This window comes from Canis lupus, chromosome 30 (genome assembly GCF_011100685.1).
Source record: "Canis lupus familiaris isolate Mischka breed German Shepherd chromosome 30, alternate assembly UU_Cfam_GSD_1.0, whole genome shotgun sequence".
Classification (NCBI taxonomy): Eukaryota; Metazoa; Chordata; class Mammalia; order Carnivora; family Canidae; genus Canis; species Canis lupus.
The window spans coordinates 12084256-12107764 of NC_049251.1; the positions used below are offsets into that span (position 1 = coordinate 12084256).

At 46.8% G+C, this 23509-nt stretch overlaps 1 non-coding gene across 1 annotated transcript; it reads left to right on the top strand.

The window, feature by feature from the left end:
• The first annotated feature begins 1448 nt into the window (after positions 1 to 1448).
• On the top strand, positions 1449 to 1534 carry MIR147 (microRNA mir-147). Its single transcript, NR_049463.1, has one exon. It is a non-coding gene; the product is annotated as a microRNA mir-147 (primary transcript).
• Positions 1535 to 23509: the final 21975 nt, after the last annotated feature.

Genomic DNA, 23509 nt, shown 5'->3' on the forward strand with positions numbered 1-23509 from the left:
GGACTTGATCCCAGGACTCCAAGATCATGCTCTGATCTGAAGGAAGATGCTTAACTGCTGAACCACCCAGGGGTCCCTATTTCATTTCTTTTTACAAAGAGTGAGCACAGGCAGGTGAAGCTTCAGGCAGAAAGAGAGGGAGAAGCAGGCTCCCTGCTGAGCAAGGAGTTGGATGCGGGCTTGATCCCAAGACCCCAGGATCATGACCTGAGCTGAAGGCAGACACCTAACTGACCTAGCCACCCAGGTGCCCTTCACTCATTCTTTTAAGACTATAGCAAAGTTTTTTTTTTTTTTTAACATTTTAAATATTTTGAAAGTAAAAACATTGAGTCTGCTGGAATTTACTTAGGTCTGTCAGGAAATCTTTTTTTTTTTTTTAAACAGCTTTCAAATAGCAGAGTTTGACCTAGTAAGGGATATTTAGAGTCTTTAAAACTATCTGTATCTCTAAGCCAGAGCAAGACAAATACCTTATGATCTCACTCATATGTGGAATTTAGGAAACAAATGAGCAAAGATGAAGGGGCGGGGAGAGGCAAACCAAGAAACAGACTTTTAACTCTAGAGAACAAACTGGTGGTTCCCAGAGAGAGCTGGGTGGGTCAATGGGGGAAATAGGTGATGGGGATTAAGGAGGGCACTTGTCATGAGCACTGAGTAATGTATAGGGTTAATGAATCATGGGCACTGAGTTATGTGTAGAGTTGTACACCTGAAACTAAGATGGCATTTTATGTTAATGATACTAGAGTTAAATGTAAAAATTTTTTAAAAACAGAAAAAAAACAAAACAAAACCTACCTACATTCTCTTAGATCTTGAGGTAATAGAAACCTTGTAAGGATAAATGAGAATCTCTGAATTTGAGTTTTTTGGAAGGCAGGGACTTTACACAGCTCTGCCCCTTCTTTCTTATTGCATAACTTGGATCATGTGTACCTTTGTTGAGTAATTACAATTACAAGAGATTGGTTAAGAGCCTACTATGGGCCAAGCCCCTGTGCTAGAGCAGAATGCATCCACTCACCAGGAGCAGACACACTTTTTGAACTTATAGATTACATAAAGCCGAGGGTAACTTAGAAATCTAGCACCTGTTACGTGAAAGTGGGCAAATATACATGGCTCCTTCTTTCTGATCCTATACCACTTAGGAACCCAAAGGCTTTTTAGAGCCCATGTTACTGTTTTGTGCATATTTTTAGAGATGGGGAGAGATGGTTCCTTGGCTATAAATATTATGGTGATGCTCTTTCCAAAGAGGAGTGTAGACAAATCTCAAAAAGGGACATGAGAATGAAGGGCAGATCCTAAAACTCTTTCATGTTTTCCTTCTTTTTTTCCAAGCTTATAACAATCAACCAAGAATGGAAGCCCATTGAAGAGTTGCAGAAGGTCCGAAGAGCCACTAAATGACCAGTTCTTGCTTCTTTCTTTCAAAGAGTACTCTATGAATCTAGTGGAAACATTGCTGCACAAACTAGATTATGGATACCAGTGTGCGGAAATGCTTCTGCTACATTTTTAGGGCTTGACTACATTTTCGGACTCGGGATAGGAATTATGAAGGTAGTATAGCAATGACCAGATAGTTCAAAAATAATTTTGTGTTTATTTTCTTGTTGTAAATTTAATTTTGCATATTGAAATTTTAATGTTTATGATGCCCAAATGGTTTCCTTAAAGTGTATAGAGATTTATAAACTGAATTGTCTATAATAAAATACTATTTGTGCAATATTTCTTAAAGATACATATTTAAATGGAGGAGGAAGTCCTTTTATGGGAGAAAAAACACATTTTGAAGCATGGAGCTACATTTTTTAAATAATACACAGTGCAAATTTCTATATCAACTTTTCCTGTAAGTGGACTCATTCACCAGAAATTTATGGAGCCCTTGCTGTTAGCTGTGCACTTCCTGGGCCAGTAAGATAAGAGAATGAATAGAACCAAATTTTGGGGGGTGATGAATAAAAGATGGTGAGCACAATGAGGAAAGTGAAGAAGATATGGGAGATGAGACTTGCATGACATTTGGTCTTGGAAGGAAGTGTTGGGGATCACCATGGTAAGTAGGAATGTGAGGCATGCCAAAATTGGCCCTGCAGATCCCAAGGCTAACAGAGATGCTCCTACAAGGGTTGGGGAGGCAGGACTGGAGACCTTTGCCTGTGCTCTGTAGTGGGGGGCCATCTTCACTCTGGCCAATGGTGATTTGAACACTGAAGGTGCAACCAAACCCAACATGCCCTTGACTATTCTTAAAAATGGGACCAAGTAGGAATTGCTTTCTATTACCTTTATAAAAAAAAAAAAATTAGGATGCTTTGGTGACTCAGTTGGTTAGGCATGTGCCTTGGGCTCAGGTTATGATCCCAGGGTCCTGGGATTAGGTGCATTGGGCTCCCTGCTCAGTGGGGAGCCTGCTTCTCCCTCTGCCCCTCTCCCCTGCTTGTACTCTCTCGCTCCCAAATAAATAAATAAATAAATAAATAAATAAATAAAATATTTTTAAAAATTGAGATATAACTCACATACCATAGTATTCATCAATGTAAAGTGCACACTTCAGTGGTTTTTAGTATATTCACACAAAGCTTTGCAACAACCATCTCCACCATCTGACTCCAGAGTATTTTCACCACCCCAAAGAGAATGCTGTACCCTTTGGCAGTCATTCCCCCATTCCTGACCCCGCTGCTCACAGCCCCAGGCAAACACTGATAAGTTTAGTCTTTCTTTATGGATTTGCCCATTCTGGACATTTCATATAAATGAAATCATAAATTATGCAACCTTTGTGTTCGGCTCCTTTAATAAGCGTACAAGATTCATGCATGTTGTGCCTCGTATTTTATTCCTTTCTATGAGTGATTTTCCACTGTATGGATATACCACATATTGTTTACCCATCCGTTGATGGACTTTGGACTGTTTCCACTTTTTGACTGTTACATGAGTACTATTGCTGTGAGCAACCATGTCCAAGTTTTAGTGGACCCATACATTTTCAGTTCTCTTGTGTATATACCTAAGTTCATCAACTATTTTAAATAAAAACGATAAATGCCTCTTAAAAATTTCCATCTGAATAGAGTAGAAATTTAAGAGACAGACTATCCTATCACCTTCCTGGCAATAAAAAATAACTAGCGCTTGCTAGAGACTTTCATCATCTGAGAGGACTAAAGCAGGATTACTGTACCGACCTTGGTGGTTCCTTATCACTTCCAGTTTTCCCAGTTGAAAACTTTCAATGGTTGATCTCAAGGTATTACATGTACCAATTAGGAAGCATAATTTTATTTGCTTAGGTTTTTAAAGTGCAATATGGTGCCATTTAGGCAAATAAAAATCAACAGTCTTGTGAAGGTTGGTCAACTAGGAGAGTAAACTGTAGAGTGTTTTGTGAGGGGTAACTGTAGCTTACAACTTTAAAACACAAACTTGATTGAAATGCAGTGGCTTTAAGGGGTGAACATGGCAATGGAAGGTTTGGGAGTGGGACACCCCAAGAGCAACATTGATGCTTAAATTTCAAAAGATTTATTGATTTCATTTTTGGTTGTGTTCTTAGCATTTGGCCCAAATGTTTTATTTTGAAAATTTTCAGATATGCAGAGAAGTTGGAAAATTAATAGAAAGAGTACTCATACTTTTAATTGAACATTTTGCCACATTTGCTATATCTCTATATTATTATGCTCTTTTAAAATGAACTCTTTGAGGGGTGCCTGGGTGGCTCAGTCGGTTAAGCCTCCAACTCTTGATTTTGATTTAGGTCATGAGATTGAGTCCTTGTCAGGCATGGAGCCTGCTTAGGATTCTCTCTCTCCCTCTCCCTCTCACCCCTGCACCCCACCTCATGTGCATGTGCTCTTTGTCTCTCAAAAATAAATAAAATGAACTCCTAAAATATAAGTCCAGACTTCAAAGTTTGTTTTTTTATGCCTAGGGAAAGGACATTCTAGCTGACGGTAATACTATTATCATTCCCAAAAAGATTTACATTATTTTTTAAAAAGATTTTATTTATTCATGAGAGACACAGAGAGGGGGGTGGGGCAGGGACACAGGCGAGAGAAGCAGGCTCCATGCAAGGAGCCTGACGTGGGACTCGATCCCGGAACTCTAGGATCACGCCTTGGGCCGAAGCCCCAACCGCTGAGCCACCAGGGATCCCCAGGGATTTACGTTAATTCAATAACGTGATCTAACATACAATCAATTTCCACTTCTCTAGTTGTAATGTCCTTTATAGCTGTATTTTTATGTTCAGAATCCAATCCAAGATTCACTTGTTGCATTTGTTTGTTGTAGTGAGTACTTGACAAATACGTGGTTGTAAAAATGACTCCAAAGGAACCTGTGTAGAACGGCTTTCCCAATAGAGTTTGATCTAGAGAAGATTTTCCTGGATGTGGAGTTCGAATTTTTTCATTTGAGATATAATAATAATTTCATATAATTGAAATATTTAAGAAATTGAACAATGATTGAGCATTCACTATATGCTAGGCATCTTGCTGGCCTCAAGAATCTGACATAGGAAAGGCAGACATGCCTATGAACAAATCAGAGCAATACAGTGACAAAGCAAGGATAGACATAAGCACAAGGTACGAAAGAAAGCTTCCCAAAGAAGGTGGATCCCTGAGAGGCTGATCGGTCTGGTTTGAAACCCCAATAATTGGAAGTCAGCAATTCAATTGAGATAGACGTGCATATTTACCAGAGCATAGAGGGCTTAAATAGCCTATCTTCTAGAAACTTGAAGTTGTTTAATATATGGGGAATTTAATACTGGAGTGTAATAGATGGAATGTGTAGGGCCTTTTATGCTATTAGCCTGCAGGCACTGAGGAACCAGAAAAGGGATTTAAGTTGTGGAAGGAGAGAGTCTTCTCACTGGAGTGCTGGCCACAGCAGATAGTGTAGGGCACGCACACCGGCAGGGACTTTCTGGTTGGCAGCCAGAGACCAGCTGTTGCCAGTGGCAGCCCAGGGCACAGGTAGTGAGGGACACAACCATCCGAGGCAATGGCACAGGGAAGAGAAAAAAGAAAGGTGTCTTTGAGAGCCATTCATGAGAAGACCTTCAGGCTCATTGAATGTGGATGGAGTATCCCCAAAATGACACCCTGGTTTCTCACCTGAGTAAGTGAGTGGGTGCTGGTGCCAAGATGGAGAGCATAGGAGGAAAACAGTGGAATGATCCAGGGTGGGTAAATAAGGGAAGAAATTGAACTAGACTTCGGAATTGTTGTTTGAAAGTCTCGTGAGCTATCTAGGTAGGTTACTTCTGGAGAACTGCAAGGGGGTGTGTGTGAGGCAGCCCACAGAGGGCAGAGGGCATCTAAGTGAGATAAAGACCACATGGGGAGGGATGTCACCACGAAGCATGGGGCCAGAGGAGGATGACCTGGTCCGTGGATGAGGACTGAGAGAAACGACTAGGGAAGTAGACCCAGGAAATGTGTCCTGGAGCCCAGAGGGGAAGGAGTGCTCTTCCGGGTCATATTTTTCCAGTTTGCAATTAAACTGAAGGCCAGAATCCTTTTAACTTTATGGCTTTCAGCCTTAAGCAAACATCTATAATTCTCTCTTATGTGAAACTAATATGTGAAGGACGCTTTCTGAATAAAGTTAAAATCACATTCCATATCACTAAAAACTGGCCTGAGATCTGACAAAATACTCATTCATCATTTTTCCCCCCTTGGGAAGATTGTCTCACATTTTAGTTGAGACTTTCTGGTAGAAAGTGAAAGTCTAGGCTCTGAAATGAGACTGCTCTGCCACTTACTACCTATACTGCTTTGGACCAGGCTCAGATTCCTCATCTATAAACTGGGTTAATTTGTACCCACTTGGGTTAATTGTGAAGACCAAGTGCAACAATAAAGTACCGAGCCTGGTGTTTCATGTGTGCAGCATTAGTTCAAAAAAGTGTACCCTTCTTTTCTTTTTTTAAATGATTATCTCTGTAAAGTAGGAGGGTCTTACTGTATTTAAAATTATATTCTCCCGTGAGTGGGAACATTGACTGTTTGAAATTCACACATCCCTACCTCTAGGGACTGGTCCACCTTGGGTGCACTTTGCCCCGGTTATAAACCTTTGTGAGAGCATAAACACACCCATAGATAAATACATATCACTTTGACTCTCTCCTACATAGAGACCTAGCTAGAGATAAGAACCCCTACACATATGCCCACACAGATGACCTCACATCCAGAACACATATAATAACGAAAATATTTATATTTACATAATATAAAGATATATCCTTAAAGACAAATGTATTTTAGTGATCGTTATAGTCACACATGTATATCACGTAGATTCTCACATTCAAACATGATGTGGTTTAAATAAGGAAGGCAGGTAAAGCAGAGTGCATGTACCTAAGGGAGTTACAGAAATCAAATTAGTTTTTCTGGCCCTTATAATGTCTTTTCCCCATGCTTAGAAAGTTGCCTCAGATAATTATGTGATTTTTCTCTAGAAGTTAAAGCTTTTGTTTTGGTTTTGGTGGTGTTTGATGCCATCATTTTTAGTTAGCTTTAAAATAAAAATTAGAATAAAATTAAGGAAAACGCCAAAATTCAGAACTCTTGTAGACATGCTAAAACCACTTTTTTCATTTCCTTGGTATGACTTATAATACATATATAATAAAGTGCTGCTTATTTGTTTTGTTTTTTAGAGATTTATTTATTTATTTATTTATGATAGACACAGAGAGAGAGAGGCAGAGACACAGGAGGAGGAAGAAGCAGGCTCCATGCCGGGAGCCCGACGTGGGACTCGATCCCGAGACTCCAGGATCATGCTCTGGGCCGAAAGCAGGCGCCAAACCGCTGAGCCACCCAGGGATCCCCTCTGTGGCACTTTTTAAATTAAAAACCACCAAACTGGGGCACCTGGGTAGCTCAGTTGGTGAAGCATCTGACTCTTGATTTTGGCTCAGGTCATGACCTCAGGGTTATGGGATCAGGCTCCATGTTCAGTGGGGAGTCTGCTTGAGATTCTCTCTCTCCCTCTGCCCCTTCTCTCTCTCTCTCTCTCTGTCCACATATATACACATCTTTAAAAAAAAAAAACAAACACCAGCCCCTCATTGGGCTCCCTGCTCCATGGATACCCTGCTTTTCCCTCTCCCCACCATTCCCTGTGCTTGTTATCTTTCTCTCTCTCTGTCAAATAAATAAATCTTTAGGGATGCCCAGGTGGCTCAGCAGTTGAGCATCTGCCTTTGGCTCAGGGCGTGGTCCTGGGATCCAGGATCGAGTCCTGCATCAGGCTCTTTGTGGGGAGCCTGCTTCTCCCTCTGCCTGTGTCTCTGCCTCTCTCTCTGTGTCTCTCATGAATAAATAAATAAAAATCTAAAAAGCCACCCCCACCAAACTGCACACTTCAAAAGGGTGAATTTTATGGTATGTGAATTATTGCTTTCCCTCCAAAAAAAAAAAAAAAAAAAAAGGAATCTGCTCCACATTTACTTGCCATCTCATCTCAAGAATTAAGACAGGTTGGTATATTTTTTCCCCATCATATGAAGTAATCCCCTACCATAAATATTATACTCAATTTGCTTTTTTTTTCTGAAAACAAGAAATTAGACGTCGCTAAAGATGGTAGGAAGCACACTAACAAGGTCACTCGGACCAGGGCTTCTAGTTCAGTCCTCTCAGTGACAACAAATAGGCTTCCCTACGCTCTGGTGTGCAGAGACCTGGGAGCAGAGTCTGGACGCTGGGTTTACTTAGTGTCTAAGCGACACAAATATTACCACCCACAGAGGACAGGCCCAGGCCGAGGACCAGAGTTACCATGGCAACAAAGCTATCCGGCAGTAAATCCTCTCCAGGGCAAGGCTGTAACCACGTGAAGCAGGGGAAGTTACAGTTGACTTCTCAGCTGGGTTAGCATATGCTTCACCAACTCCCCTGCCACTGGTGTATGTCAGAGCTCGCCCAGAGAGCACGGAACCCCCCATGTCACTAAATCAAGTCCCCCACTATCAACCTGCCGAATTCTCTCAGTAGAACAGTGGTTTCCAGCTATACATCAGAATCTCCTGGAAGGCATGTTAAAATATGGATTGCTGGGCCCTAAACCCCAAATTTCTGCTTTGATACATCCGGGGTGGGGGGGCACCCAAGTACTTGGGTTTCTAACAAGTTCCCGGTGAGGCTGATGATGGTGGTCCAGGCACCAGAGTCCGAGCATGGTGTCGAAGCTTCACTCCATATAACATTTGGTAATTCGTGGGTAATTCTACCCAAACCTGAGCCAGGAGTTGAACTCTTGCTACCAGGAGAGAGGGTCAGGCCAGGCGTGGAAGACTCAGGGGTGGGACACCTCTCCCAGCCCGGGAGACTGGCTGCTTACTGAATCCCACTGGCCTGGCACCTAACCTGAGAAGCAGTGGATTTATCAGGCATGCGGGTAAAGGCTTGTGCATTTGTGAACATCTTCATTTCTCTGCAGAAGTGACCACCCATATCAGGACAGATGACAGTGGTCCTGCCAGTGACGATCGAATCATTCATTGATTCAGCCTTGCAGCTGACACAGTGGGCCAGGAACAAGCAGATGGGTCAGCACCGGACTCTGGGCTCTGCCGGTCGAGAGAGCTGGGTGACTGGGGCAAGTTTCCTAACTTCTCAGAGCCTTGCTTTGCAAAAGGGGATTTATCTCAGGAGTAGGCCTGTGGGGTGGGTTAATATTTAGAAATCTTTTCACTGTGATATTACATTCCTGCATCATTTCCTCATTGCTCTCCTCCCCTGCAATTTGTAAGCCAGGAGTATTCCTTGCCTCGGGGTGAGGGCTGCAGGTGCGAGCCCCCTCCTACTTCCAGGGTAGATGGGTTCCACGGGCAACATCAACATCACCTGGGACCGTGCCCCAGGCTGACTGAATCTGAATCTCTGGGCAGGGGGAGGCCCAGGAGTCTGTGTTTTAACACACAGCCTCTTCAGGTTATTATACGTGGCTAAAGTTTGAGAAGCTCTGGTCTAGACCAAAGAAGTTTCAATGAACAGGCTTTAAAGTCCATAGTTGAGGGGTGCCTGGGTGGCATGACTGGCTAGGCCTCCGACTCTTGGTTTTGGCTCAGGTCATGATCCTAGGGTCATGAGATTGAGCCCTGCATTGGGCTCTGCACTCAGAGGTTCTCTCTTCCTCTCTCTCTGCCCCTCCCTGCCTCCCAGATAAACAAATAAATATATTTTTTTAAAAATCCAGAGCTGAGACCATAGCTTAAAAGCCAGGGTGCATATGTACACAGCATGCTAAGAGAGAAAGGATGTTTCTTTGGAGGGACAAAGCGTGAGAAGCAGCACAGAATTTACGTTCTGATCGTGGAGACAGGAAGAGTTTGTGAGGATGTAGTAGCTACCTGTACATCCAAAAGGAAAACCAATTTGATCAGCAGGAAGGAGAGAGAATGAGAGGAGGTGAGATTGGATCTTAAGAGTCCCCTTCTCAAAGACCCCAGGAGGCCCGGCTTGCAAAGGTTTAATTACTAAGTTGGTCAGAGCCTCTCTGGAGCTTCAGCGAGGAGACAGGCAGGAGTTATGATCAGAGGCACACAACCTGGGGAGGAAAGTCGAGACTGAGAAGCCATCGCAGGGCCACTTGCACCCCAAGTTACCGAGGGAGTAGACATGGAGAGAAGCCAGTCAGGAGAGAGAAAGCGAGCTGAGCAGAAAGCCAGAAAGAAGCCGAGCTGATGGAGGCAGCGCCTGCCCTGGGCCAGTAGGATTATGAGCACGAGCTAAGGGCCCTGAAAAGGCATGAGGGCAGCTCAGAGGCAAAGCAAGGGGTGGGAGGTGGGGGTTAGGGGGGCGAGGAACAGTCACCAGCCACCTCCTGATTGTTGACAGTTTGGTCTCTGAGTATCAACTGGCTGGTGTGAGAGTCACTTCTCCAGGCCTGCCCCTGACCTTACCCTGCGCTGCCCCTGGGGAAGTTTCCAGCTGGGATCATCCCCTGAGGGTCTTTGGCTCTAGAGGAGCTGACACTGAGGAGGGCGTCCCCTCAGGCTCCCAAGGCTGGGGAAGGGGCCCGGAGGCGTCTGGGCTGCACTGCCCTGCGCTGCCCTGCACTGCCCTGCAATGTTGGGCAATCAGGGTGTGTCCTCGGGGTTCCTGGAAAGTTGGCTCATTTCCTCCACGGTCACCGAAAACCACCTCAGACGCCCAGGGTGAGGTCAGTTCCAGTTTAAGCTGCTTTGCATAAAAAAACAAAAGTCCTCTTTCCTCTTGACCAGAAAACTTACACCTAAAAGCTCGAGGCGGCATTGAGCAAGGATGGGGCAGTCAGGAGCCTCGGGCTTCCCTGGGGCCTTCGGGTCGGTGCGGGTCGGTGCGGGGGATCACGCACAGCCAGCGTGGGCCTGGCCGCTTGCTAAGCAAACCCTGCTTTGGTTGGTGGATTCATGTGCCAACCTCTTCCTCAAGGAAGCCTTCTCTGACCCTATGCAGGCCCTCTTCCCTACACTTACAGTCCTGTGGCCCTTTTCTTTAGAAACCTTATCGCAGTGTCACTTTATATGGATTTGGGCAATTAATTAACTTCTTCCCCCACAGGAGTGGAGCTCCATGAGGAGCTTTTTTTTTTTTTTTCTTACCATTGGATCACTAGCGGCTGGCTTGTGCCTGGTGGATAGCAGGCACTCATCACACATATTTGTTGTTGAATAAATGAATACTTAAGATGCCTGAGATTAAGTATGCCAAAGGTCAATCATGGCATGAGTCTTCACAAAAGGATTCCTTACTGGGTTTTGTCATTCAGAAAACACTTGAGGAGCATCAGCCCTGTGCAGTGTACTGCGCTAGGTAATGTGGGGAGGGAGCTTATACAAAGGTAAAGGAAACAGGATCTCTCCCCACCTTTCTTTTTTTAAAATATTTTATTTATTCATGAGAGACATACAGAGAGGCAGAGACACAGGAAGAGGGAGAAGCAGGCTCCCTGTGAGGAGCCCGATGTGGGACTCCATCCCAGGACCCCAGGATCAAGCCCTGAGCTGAAGGCAGACGCTCAACCACTGAGCCACCCAGGTGTCCCTGGGATCTCTCCCCTTATGAATAAGTACAGGCTGGGGGTGGAACCCACCTTGCACTGTGGCTGCTCTGGTGCCTCATTCAGTTGTTTTCCTGTAAAGAAAGCTATTTCCTGTAGGGTCATGGTGGGGTGAAACCACAGGTACATCCTAGCCCCAAGATGAGAAGAACTGGCACTAAGTGATGGCTTCTCTAGGTCAGGCAGTCGGGAATCATGACTTAGAACTGGAGAGGCAGGAAGTTTGGCATTGGGAGAGATCTGGAAGTAGCCCAAGTCCGTTCTCCCCATCTCCCGGGGTAGGAGCCCGGCACTGCCCAGGGGACTGTGTGATCTGGGAAGCCCCGAGCTTGTTGCACTGAAAAGCTACACCTCAAGTGCTGTGTGCGGATCCAATGAAATTATGCTCATGACACCTCTTTGAGGAACAAGGGACTCAAGGCACCCAGCAAATGAGGACAGTGTCCTTTGTGCTCCATATGCCTACACCTCACTACCCATCTCCATCCCACTGGGCCCTGGGCTCCTAAGAGGGTTCTGGGCAAGGTCACACTTGCCATTGAGCAAGGATGCCGAGGTCACCCTCTGCTTTTAATACTTGTTCCCTGAGTCACTGCCTGGGCTTGAGAAGGGGAAACCCAGCCTTTCTGCTTGCAGCCACATAGCCTGGCTCTGCTGGCTCTGGGGAGCCTCCTAGTCCCTGGGAACCTACGAGTGCAGGGGGGCCAGTGGCTGCTGAGTCTGGCAGTAGCCAGACAGTGGGCTCAGTAGCCCTCTCCCCACTCTGCTCCCACAGGGCCTGCCTACCGGGACAAGTGGGGGGTTGTTTTGATCCCTTCAGGCCTGCAGCCCACAAGCCATCCACCCAGAGTCCTCACATCACCTGTCTTCGCTATGACCCACAGATCTTGGCTCCTTCATACTGAAAGCTGGGTGGCTGGCGGCCTGGAAAAACCATGCACTCCCACTCCCTCCCCTTACCTCCCCACATGGAAACCGTGGAATTTCCCCAGTAAGTTGTCTCTGGCAACTCCAATGTTACAAGAAGGTCAGAACTGGTGAAACATCGAGAGAATGCCAGGGAGGAAGTGCCAGCCCTGCCTACACTGTCTGGGCCCCTCCCAAGGGGACAAGAAAGCTCTGTGTCTGGACAAACAGGACGCTGCCACAACCAGGAGCATCTCGGCTACAGGTGGGTCTCCCTTTACACTTTTGACACCAGGCTCCCTCATTTCACAGGGATTCTCAGCCCTGGCTGCACATGAGAACCCCTGGTGCCCAGGCTGCACCCCCCATCAATTACATCAGGATCTCTCGGTGGCACTAGGGTGGGCACCAGTGCTCTTTAAAGCTCTCCAAGTGTTTGAGGTATGCAGACGATCTTGAGGATCACTAATTAAGAAAATAAAACACTTGGGGTGCCTGGGTGGCTCAGTTGGTTAAGTGTCTGCCTTTGGCCCAGGTCATGATCTTGGGTCCTAGGACTGAGCCCCACATCGGGCTCCCTGCTCAGTGGGGACTCTGCTTCTCCCTCTCCCTACTGTTTCCCCTGCCTGTGGTCTCTTGCTCTTTCTCTACCAAATAAATAAAATCTGTATAAAAAAAGAAAGAAGAAAGAAAGAAAGAGAGAAAGAGAAAGAAAGAAAGAAAGAAAGAAAGAAAGAAAGAAAGAAAGAAAGAAAGAAAGAAAGAAAGAAAGAAGAAAGAAAGAGAAAGAAAAGAAAATGCTTATACCAGATCTTTCTGTTTGGGCATGTAGTGTCTGAGGGTAGCCTGGGTTCAAATCCTGCCCCCATGACTTACTAGTTACGCCATTGCAAGTCTCTCCACTTGTGAAAGCCTCAATCTCCTCATCTGTAAAGTGAGCATAATAATAAAGGTGCCCACCTTGTAGGGCTAACATAAGAATAAATGCAATCGGGACGCCTGGGTGGCTCAGTGGTTGAGTGTCTGCCTCAGCCTCAGGTCGTGATCCCGGGGTCCTGGGATCAAGTGCCACATTGGCTCCCCCACAGGAAGCCTGCTTCTCCCTCTGTCTATGTCTCTGCCTGTCTTTGTGTCTCTCCTGAATAAATAAACTCTTAAAACAAAACAAAAAAAAAGATTAAATGCAATCACCTGCTTGCACCAGCCAGTCAGTCAGGTCAGACATTTCCTTCCAACTAGTCCTCTTCTCTGCCTCTCTGTACCCCCAAACTCTAAATTCCTGTGTCTACTCCAGCTTTTGAGTTTCTAGTACTTTGTCCAGGGCTTTGCACACAACGGTACTCCAAAAAGTATGTGTTGAATAAATGAGCTGGAAGGGGATTCTTGTGTAACATTGAGACTTGCTTCCTAATTTAGCTCTGGAATAAATCCAGGGTCCATATATTGATTTTGATTAGCCATTTGTTCCTTTTTTTTTTTTTTTTGAGTGTCTACTATGTGCCAGGCTCTAAGAATTTGAAGATAAAGATACAATCACTATCACTGAGGAGTTGAGAGTCTAGTGAGGACACAGACTCATGAGCTTGTATTTTCTTTATTATGCTGTAAGGGGGGGCACAGAAGCACTCCCAGCACACTGTGCCTGGGTGGGGGGTGGGAGGAGAGGAAGGGGAGGATGAGAGGAAGCTCTGCACAGAGGTTGGGAGATGACCTTTGACCTGGGCCTAATGAGAAAGAGCTGGCTCTATGGAGATGACAGGAAGGGCATTAAAGACAGAGGGAACAGCACCTACAAAGCCAGAGAGGCCTCGAGGGTGTGGTGCAGTCCGAGGATGGTTTGCTATGAGAGGAGAGCGTTTGGGGTCGAGACTGGTGGGGGAGATAGGCTGGATGGGCAGGTTACGGCCTGAATTGCAGAGGCTTGAGGGCTGGGCTCATTGGAAGGGACTTTACCCTGTCAGGCAGGGAGGGCCCAGTTATGTTTGGGAGCCAGGGAGGTAAACAGCACACCTGTGCTTGGCTTCCCTCCTCACAGCCATCCTAGCAGCCACTCCTGCCAAGGGTCAGTCCTTCCTCCGGGTTCCTGCCTGGGTGAGGCCTGCCAGGTGGGGTCAAGCTTTGCCCCCACTTCTGGGTCAGAAGGTCAGCGTGGGATTTGGAGGTTAAGCAGCTGCAGGTGGGGCCTTCCAGACAGAGGAAGCCTCCTCCAGAGAGGGAGGGGGCTTGCAGAGTGGGTGGAGGACGAAGCTCACCTCCCTACTAGACCTCTACTGCTCAGAGACCTGGCTTCAGCTCCAAGGCCCTGACTGGAGGTGGGGAAGTGCAGGAACCCAGAGGCATCGGTGAGGCTGGCCAGGGTAAAGTGCTAGAAGCAGCTGGGGGCTAGCTGCCCCGGCCGCCATGGAGGGTCCCTTCCTTTCCCGGCTGCCCTTCTGTCCCCCAGCAAAGTGTAGCTCACAGGAGTTAAGCCCAGGGCCAGATACCAGGCTCCAGGGTGGTGGGTGACAGTGGAAGGTCAGCCAGGGGCCCTGAGCCGAGAGCCTGAGGAGAGTGAGGCTGGGCAGCAGGTCGCGTCCCCTCAGCTGCCCCACCACACCGGGCCTCCCGGGGCCTCCTGGGGCCCAGCCCTGCCTCCTGCTTAGTCATAGTCACAGTAAAGTCCTCAGGTTCACACGCATCCTTGTCTTGAGAATTATTTCCTTGTACCTTTATTTGCATGAAGCTCCAGCATTTTTCTGAGTATATGATAGATATTAAGATAAATTTTATAATTAATTTTTTAGATGCAAACACTTTTTTAGGCGTGGATGGATTAAGAGGACCTGGCTGACCTTCCACTGTCACCCACTACCCTGGAGCCTGGTGTCTGGCTCTGGGCTTAACTCCTGTGAGCTACACTTTGCTGGGGGGCAGAAGGGCATCTGGGAAAGGAAGGGACCCTCCATGGGGTCCCTTATTAGGAGTGAGGGAGACCCAAGTGGCTAGAAAGGTGCCCAGGCTTATAGCTTGGCATGTGTACCACCAAAGTCCTGCAGGACCGCGCACACTCCACCACTGTCCTTACCTCGGGGCATCGTTACAACTTATGACTCCTTATGTGGCTCTCCCCTAAGTAGCCCATGAGCCCCGGAGGGCCAGGCCCGGGCCTATTCCCTTCCCATCCCTGGTGCCTGGCACAGTGCCCGGCACGCAGTACCTCTCAGTGGCTGTTTAATGGATGAAATTCTGATTGGAACTTGTACGGCCTCAGGAGCTCAGGAGTGCCTGAGGGTAATGAGGGTGCCAGCAGGATGACACAGGTGACAGAGCTGAGGAGAGTTCAGTACGCGGGGCAGGAGCTGGACCGTGTGGGGCTGAGCTCCTGAGCTGGTTCCGTCTGCCCGTGGGGAGCCAGGCCCTTCCCTGCGGTGCCCGGGGAGAGTCAAGGGTGTTGGTCGCCAGGTGTGCCGGGCGCTGGCCAATGTGTAACCGGCACTTGGGGCAGAAAGCCCTGACCGGTAGCCTTTACTGGTTTCTGTGGTGTAAATATCCCTGCTGTGACCAGTTTCAAGGTGTCAATGTGACAGCACTGAAGGCAGAATCGGGACAGTCTTAGCCGCTCCTGTAATACCCCCTCCGCACAGACACGGTAGGTGGAGATGGCCTCAAGAGCCTGTGCAATTACAACCACAATTATTTAGGAAATGATGAGTTTTAAGTATTCATTGCTTTTCAGAAGTTAGAACTTATTTTCTTTTTTTTTTTTTTTTTTTTAAGATTTTATTTATTTATTCATGATAGAGAAACAGAAGCAGGCTCCATGCGGGGAGCCTGACACGGGACTCCATCCCGGGACTCCAGGATCACGCCCTGGGCCAAAGGCAGGCGCTAAACCGCTGTGCCACCCAGGGATCCCCTAGAACTTATTTTCTTGTCAGTTTTTATAATTTCATTTTTTAAATAATGGCTGCTGAACAACTGGTTTGCCAAATCCCTGAAAATTTAACAGTTTACTCTTGCAAGCAGTACAGATTGGCCCCAGGAAACAACTAAGTGCTACCTGGGCCAAGAGAAAAGGGAGAGACTCCAAACCCCAAATTTTAGGGGATAACATTTCCACCAATGTGGATCTCCTCTGGCATTGCCTCCCTGCCCTGGCCCTGGACACTATTGGTCTGGGTGGCAGGGGATGGGCAGCGAGCCTCAGCATCCCTGTTTATAGTAAGGCCTAGAGGCAGCAGAGCCTGGCCCTGGGCACCCCTCTACCCGCAGACATGGGCTTTCCTGGTACTGGACCCCTGGGCCCTGGGCCTTACCCAGAGCCCAGTCCCTAGACACCTACCCTGGCAGCCCAGAACCAGGGAGTCTGAGTGGCGCAATGCCCTTTGTCCTTGAAGGTGTGAAATCTTGCGGCGGTTGGAACTTCCACATTGTAGATGATGGGGCAAAGCCTGCTTTCTGAGCAATGAAGAAAACAAAAGAGACTAGAGCCTCTTTTTGTTTATTTCTCAGAGGCTGCAATGCCAGGCGGGTAGTGCTGGGTCTGAACGGACGTGGACAGAAGAGAGCCTCAGGGCTGCTAACTCAGCCTGGACCCCCTTCTGCACAGGGAGAAAGAAAAGCACCGAAGAGTTCATTGGGCATGTTCTAAATGTGTCCGTCTTTGCACTAGGTCTTGGTGACAGCAGAGGTAGTGACACATAGCAGTGAAAACTTTGTCTTGGTGACCCCAGGAAATGAGTCAGAGTTGCATGACCCCAGAGTTGTATCTCTGGCTTGATGCTCCTGTGTTCCCTCCCGTCCATGACCATTGTGGAGGCTGGAGGAAAGAGGTCCCCTTCCACCACATCCCAAATATGCCTCAGTCCCTGGTTGATGTCTCTCCCTCAGCTAAAGGTGGCTTCCCCTTGTCCGTGGTCACAGCCCATCACAAGGCAGCCTGTCTCATCGGGCTCCCTCCTAGCTCCCTCTCCGAGGAGCTGTCTCTACTTACTTGTAGGGCTTCTGCATCCTCCTTGGGATCTTCCTTTGAGTGTGGGATTTAGATGCTCAGCTTTCTAAGCTCAGGAAGGCTAGGACCTTGTCATTCACTCACTCATTCATTCATTCACTCACTTATTCATTCATAGGGGAAGGGGATTGGGGAAGAGAAGCAAGATGGAACGTCTCTCCAAGACCATGTGTGGGGCAGCTCAAGGGGAGCATCCCGAGATGCAGAGAAGACAGGCCACTCATCACATTTCAAGCATATTCACTCTACAAACACCGTTTCCATCACAGTGGGTGGGCTGGTTTCACACCATGTCAGTTTTCAGCAATCACAAAATGTAACTAATGAAAAAAAAAGGAATAAGGAAGGGGATGTAGAGAAATATCTCACCCCTTCTCCAACCCTAGTTCTGCTGTCCTCTCAGACCCTGTGCTAGGGGGCACCTGCCTTCTATGAAGAATGAAACTGGCACCTGGGTGGCTCAGTGGGTTAAGCGTGTGCCTTTGGCTCAGGTCATGATCTCAGGGTCCTGGGATTCAGCCCCACATTGGGCTCTCTGCTCAGTGGGGAGTCTGCTTCTCCCTCTCCCTCTGTGTTCTCTCTCTCTCTCTCTCTCTCTCTCTCTCAAACAAACAAACAAATAGATAAAATCATCATCATCATTTTACAAAAAAGAGTGAAACAGTTTCTGAGGATATTTCCCAGATTCTGTTTGGTGCCTACTTGCCTGAGGACAGCCTCACCCCTGCTTTTCTGCCTTGTGGTAAAGAACTTTTTATTCTTTTATTTTGAGCAAAAAAGGATTAATGTGTTGTTCCCTTTAAGAAGCCCAGTCTTGGGATCCCTGGACGGCTCAGCGGTGTAGCGCCTGCCGCCTGCCTTCGGCCCAGGGCATGATCCTGGAGCCCCGAGTCCCATGTCGGGCTCCCTGCATGGAGCCTGTTTCTCCCTCTGCCTGTGTCTCTGCCTCTCTGTGTGTCTCTTATGAATACATTTTTTAAAAAGTCTTTAAAAAAAAGAAGTCCTATCTGTATTCCATGGAGCTGCATAATGGTTTAAAGTTTGGTTTCTCTTTAACGTTGCTGATTTATAAAATATCTTGGGAGGTTTAGCTGAAAATCAGGCCTTCGGTGGAAGGCTCAGATGCGGGGCTAGGGCGCCATCTACTGGTCACTTCTGGGTATAACAAAATTGAACTTGCATTGAGCCTCCTGTACAGGTGAAAATAAGGTGATTTGAGAGTTAAAGGTGGAAAAGATGCGTGCCACAACAGGTGTAACTAACAAAGGATCTGGGTCAGACTCTATGAAGAACTCCTAAAACTTAATCTAAGAATACGATAGAAAAATGAACAAGAGACTTTTAAGGGCGCCTGGGTGGCTCAGCAGTCGAGCATCTGCCTTCGGCCCAGGGCGTGATCCTGGAGTCTCGGGATCGAGTCCCATATCGGGCTCCCCGGAGCCTGCTTCTCCCTCTGCCTGTGTCTCTGCCTCTCTCTGTGTCTCTCATGAATGAACAAATACAATCTTTTTTTAAAAAGAGAGACTTTTAAGGGGACAGTCCATAAAAGGTGATTTCCAGTGGACAATGAATTTAAGAAAGATGGTCAACTTCTTATTCTTAGACTCTTGGGGGAGGAAAGAGGTGGAGAAAATACCGAATACCGAGGGAAAAAAAAATCTCCCGAGTAATTCAGATTTTACCCACTAGGGGGAGAAATTTCACCTCCGTTTGCATCAGGGAAATGCAAATAGAACACCCGAACTACCACCACATACCCTCCAGAATGGTTAAAACTGAACGACTAACAATACCAAATTGGCAAAAATATGGGGCAACAGGTACTCTCACACACTGCTGGAGAAAGCGCAAAGTGACACAACTGTGAAAAGTTGTTCGACATTATTTTTTTAAAGTTGAACATAGGGGTGCCTGAGTGGTGCAGTCAGTGAGTGAAGCATCTGCCTTTGTCTCAGGTCTTGATCCCCGGGTTCCTGGGGTTGAGCCCCCACATCCAGCTCCCTGCTCAGCGGGGAGCCTGCTTCTCCCTCTGCCTGACATTACCCCCAGCATGTGCTCTCTCTCTCTCTGTCAAATAAATAAAATAAAATAAAATAAATTAAAAAAAAGCTGAACACAGACGTACTCTAGAACATAGACTTCTTGGTATACACCCAACACGGATGTGTGCACATGTACACTAAGAGGCATATGGGATTGTTTGTAACAGCATTATTGGTAGTAGCCAAGAACTGGAAACACCAAGTGTCCATGAAAAATCAGCTGGATAAATAAATTGTAATATATCAATGCAATGTAATTCCTAACAACAGACGAAGCAAACAAAAAACTGGGCTCTGAAGGAAGTTAGGCATAAAATAATGCAGGCTGTATGATAATAATTGTATAAGGCGCAAAACAGCTTACGTATGTTAGCTGTCAGGATACCGGAGATCTCAGGCATGGAGGATGGAAGCAGGGATGGGGACCCAGTATGAGAAGGCCTTCCGGGGCTGGTGATGTTAGGTTTCTTCACCCGCGTGGTTATAGGAGTATGTTCACTTTGTGATAATTTATCTTTGATTTGAGCACTTAAAAATATATTTAACACTTCAGTTATAAAGGTAAACAATTTTAAATGGAAGTATAGGGTGGAATGCCTAATCAGGAGAGCCTAGGCAAAGTTTCATGTGAGACACCAGAAACTCAGGAAAAGGACAGAAGTAGGTGTTGACTGTAAAAACAATCTCGAGGCAATTCAGATTCTACCCTCTAGGGGGTCTGCCCCCCAGCCCCACTCCTGTCCTTTCCCCCTGAGAATTCTGGCCTTAGGCAAACATTTTGTTTTGGCTTTTTCTCTTTTGAATTCTTTGTGTAGGGAAAATGTCCACAAGTGGAATAATTTGGTCAAAGGGCACAGCTACTTGAACGTCTTGTTTCATATACTTTGCCAGATTGTCCTCCAGAACAACTTAGAGCAACCCAGAAACGCCCCCAAAGTATACCTTTCCTCAGGCTTCCCAACAGTAGGCTTTAACAACAGTCCTTCAAAAGGTGAATGGGTAAATAAACTGTGGTGCCTCAAGACAACGGAATGTTTTCAGTGCTAAAAAGAAAAGAGCTATCAAGCCATGAAAAGACCTGAAGGAAGCTTAAATACACATTACTCAATGAGAGAAGGCAATCTGAAAAGTTTAAACACTGCAGGACTCCAACTGTGTGACATTCTGGAAAAGGCTAAACCAGGGAGACAATACACTAGTGGTTGAGGAGGACTAGGGAGGAGGGCTTGATGAATAGGTGAGCAGAGGGGATTTCTGTGGCAGTGACACTACTCTATATGGTGCAATAATGGTGGATGCATATCACTATAAATTAGTCCACACCCAGAGAAGGTACAATGTAAAGAATGAAGCCTGGTGTAAACTCTGGACTTTGGGTGATAATAAAGTGTCAGTGCAGGCTCACCAATTGTAAGAAATCGTAACCACCGTGACAGGGAGTGTTGATACTGGTTGTGTGTGTGTTGAGGGGAGGTCTATGGGAAATCTGTATCTTCCACTCAGTTTTGCTGGGAACCTAAAGCTCCTCTAGAAAAAATAAAGCCTTAAGAAACATCCTTGCAGATCCAGTGAGAAGTCAGCTAAACAAAAGCCTGAGGGAGCACTCTTGGGGGCCGAAAAGATCAGAGAGGGCAGTTCCTGGATGCCCGGAGAGCTGGGTGTGGGGTGGGAAGGGGGAGGGGGCATTGAAGGGGGGGTGGTAAGTTCTGGAAGAAGACACCCAAACAGCTCATGTAGGTGATTCGTTATTAGGGGATGGACAGCAAGAATGGTGAGAGCCAGAAGAGTGAGATGTTTGCCATGTAGCTATCTATATGGCTTTAATTTTTGAACCATATGACGGGTTTATGAATTGAAAATAGAGGAAGTTTGGAACCTAGTAATGGAAAAGGCCAAAATAGGTCCAGTGGGGCCATTACTTGGAAGAGCACTGGTGACCTCAGGGGAGAGATTTGGTCAAGAGGAGGCAGTGAAATCCAGCCTAGTAAACGAAGGTGAGAAGGAGAAGCAGAGACAGACAGGCCACCTGCTGGCCTGACCTTGCTCGGGAGGGAGGGAAGTGGGGCAGTAGCCAGGGGCAGGGCCGGAACGAGGGAGGTTTAATTTGCAGTTCTGCAAGGGACAGATTTGAGATACTTACTGAGGGCGAGGGCTGACGGGAGGGGATGGGGGGAGGGTTGAGGGCCCAGGGGCTAGTGGAGCACAGAGGGGGAAGGGAGAGCTTGGTGAGCCTGCCCAGGGGCCCAGCGCGGTGGGCTGTGGGGTGAGCCCTGGGAACAGGGAGGCCACAGGGGCCTCCAGGAATTTTGCAGATTTATGCTCTGGGGGCGGGTTGCGCAGGTGGCTTCTGGGGCCCTTGCCAATCTGCTACTTTCTGCGATGACGGAAATGTTCTCTGTCTTTGCCATCCAGTGTGGTAGCCACGAGCCACATAGGCCACTGAGTGCTTGAAATGTGGTGAAAGTGACTTAGGAACTGATTTTTTAGAGGGGTTTTTTTGTTGTTTATTTGGGAGAGAGAGAGAGAGAGAGCACATGGGTGGGGGTAGGGGCAGAGGGAGAGGGAGGGCTTGGCTCCCCGCTGAGCAGGGAGCCTGATGCGGGGCTCAGGGCTCGAGCCTAGGACTCTGGGATCACCACCTGAGCCAAAGGCAGACTCTTAACCCACTGAGCCACCCAGGTGCCCCTGGATTTTTAATTTTATTGAATTTTTTTTAACACTCAATTTTAATTGAGATATAGTTAACAAACAATATCCAGCACATATTTAAAAAGTACAGCTTAATAATATTTGGTAGGAGGACGCCTGGGTGGCTCAGCGGTTGAGCGTCTGCCTTTGACTCAGGTCCTGATCCTGACGTCTAGGATCGAGTCCCACATCGGGCTCCCCACAGGGAGCCTGCTTCTCCCTCTGCCTGTGTCTCTGTCTCTCTCTCTCTGTGTCTCATGAATAAATTTTAAAAATCTTAAAAAAAATAATATTTGGTATGTGTATGACCCCCATACCTGTGAAATGATCACCACAGTCCCGACGGTGAGCCCGACGGTGAGCATCTCTCTCAGCCCAGGGTCTCCTCATGCACCTTTGTAAGCCTCCCCCCTCCCCCTCCACTGCTCCTCCCAGTCCCCAAGCAACCGTGGACCTGCTGCTTCCAGTCTGTACAAATAGTTTGAATTTTATATAAGTGGAATTATACAATATTTATTTTTTGTCTACTTGCTCAGTGTAGTCATTCAGCGATTCATGTCTGTTGTGTGTATCAATAGTTCATTCCTTTTTATCACTCAGTAGTAGTCTGTTGTATGGATATACTACAATTTTTTTTTTTATCCATTCATCTGTGGATGAACATTTGCTTCTTTTCTCTAGTTTTTAGTCAATGCAAATAAAGTCGCTACGAACATCATTAGGCAAGTCTTTGTGTGGACATATGCTTTCATTTTTCTTAGGTATATATCTAGGAATGGAATGGCTGGAGCATATGGTAGGTGTAACTTTATGGCGTTATTTAGTTTTAATTAATAACAATTAAAATTTAGGGATCCCTGGGTGGCGCAGCGGTTTGGCGCCTGCCTTTGGCCCAGGGCGCGATCCTGGAGACCCGGGATCGAATCCCACGTCGGGCTCCCGGTGCATGGAGCCTGCTTCTCCCTCTGCCTGTGTCTCTGCCTCTCTCTCTCTCTGTGTGACTATCATAAATAAATAAAAAAAAATAACAATTAAAATTTAAATGTCCACATATAGCTAGTGACTACCACATTGGGCAGCACAGTTCTAGAAGGTATTTATTACTCTAGTGATTCTGTACCAGGGAGAGACTTTCACTCCTTCTCTAATGTCAGAATTTATTCACTTATCATTCATTCAGTGAAGATCTGTTGAGACCCACTCTGTGCCACTCGTGTTAGACGCTAAGGCTGGGATGGGGCAAGATGCGTGTGGACTTAAGATGCATGTGGACTTAAGTATCTTAAGTGCTTACAGTATCTTAAGGACAGGGTCCACATGCATCTTGGGTGGTTGGGTTATGGGTGTATTGAGTCCACTGAGGAATGAGAGGAAGAACTCAGTGTGATTATAGAGTAGTTCAAGTCTATATAGGCTGCAGGGATGGCCACAGGAGGGTGCAGGATGAAACCTCTCCCTCTCCTACTGATGTAGCCTGTGAAAATAAGAACCAAGTACAGGGATGATGGTGTGTTTGGAGGATAAGGGGGTAGTCTGTGAATTTGATGTTTCAGGTACTGGGAGACATTGGCTGTGCTAGGATTAATCGAGCCTGTCCTAGGGACACGGTAGGGGGCATTACAGGCAGTGATTCAGCTCCCGGGAACTCCCTATAATCTAAGCCTTCATTCTGTCACTGTGACATGATAGAGACACATCTCGACTTATGTTTCCCTCTAGAGAAAAACTATTTTAGGTCCTGGTTTAGTGAGTGTGGGTGTATTGAACTGAGAAT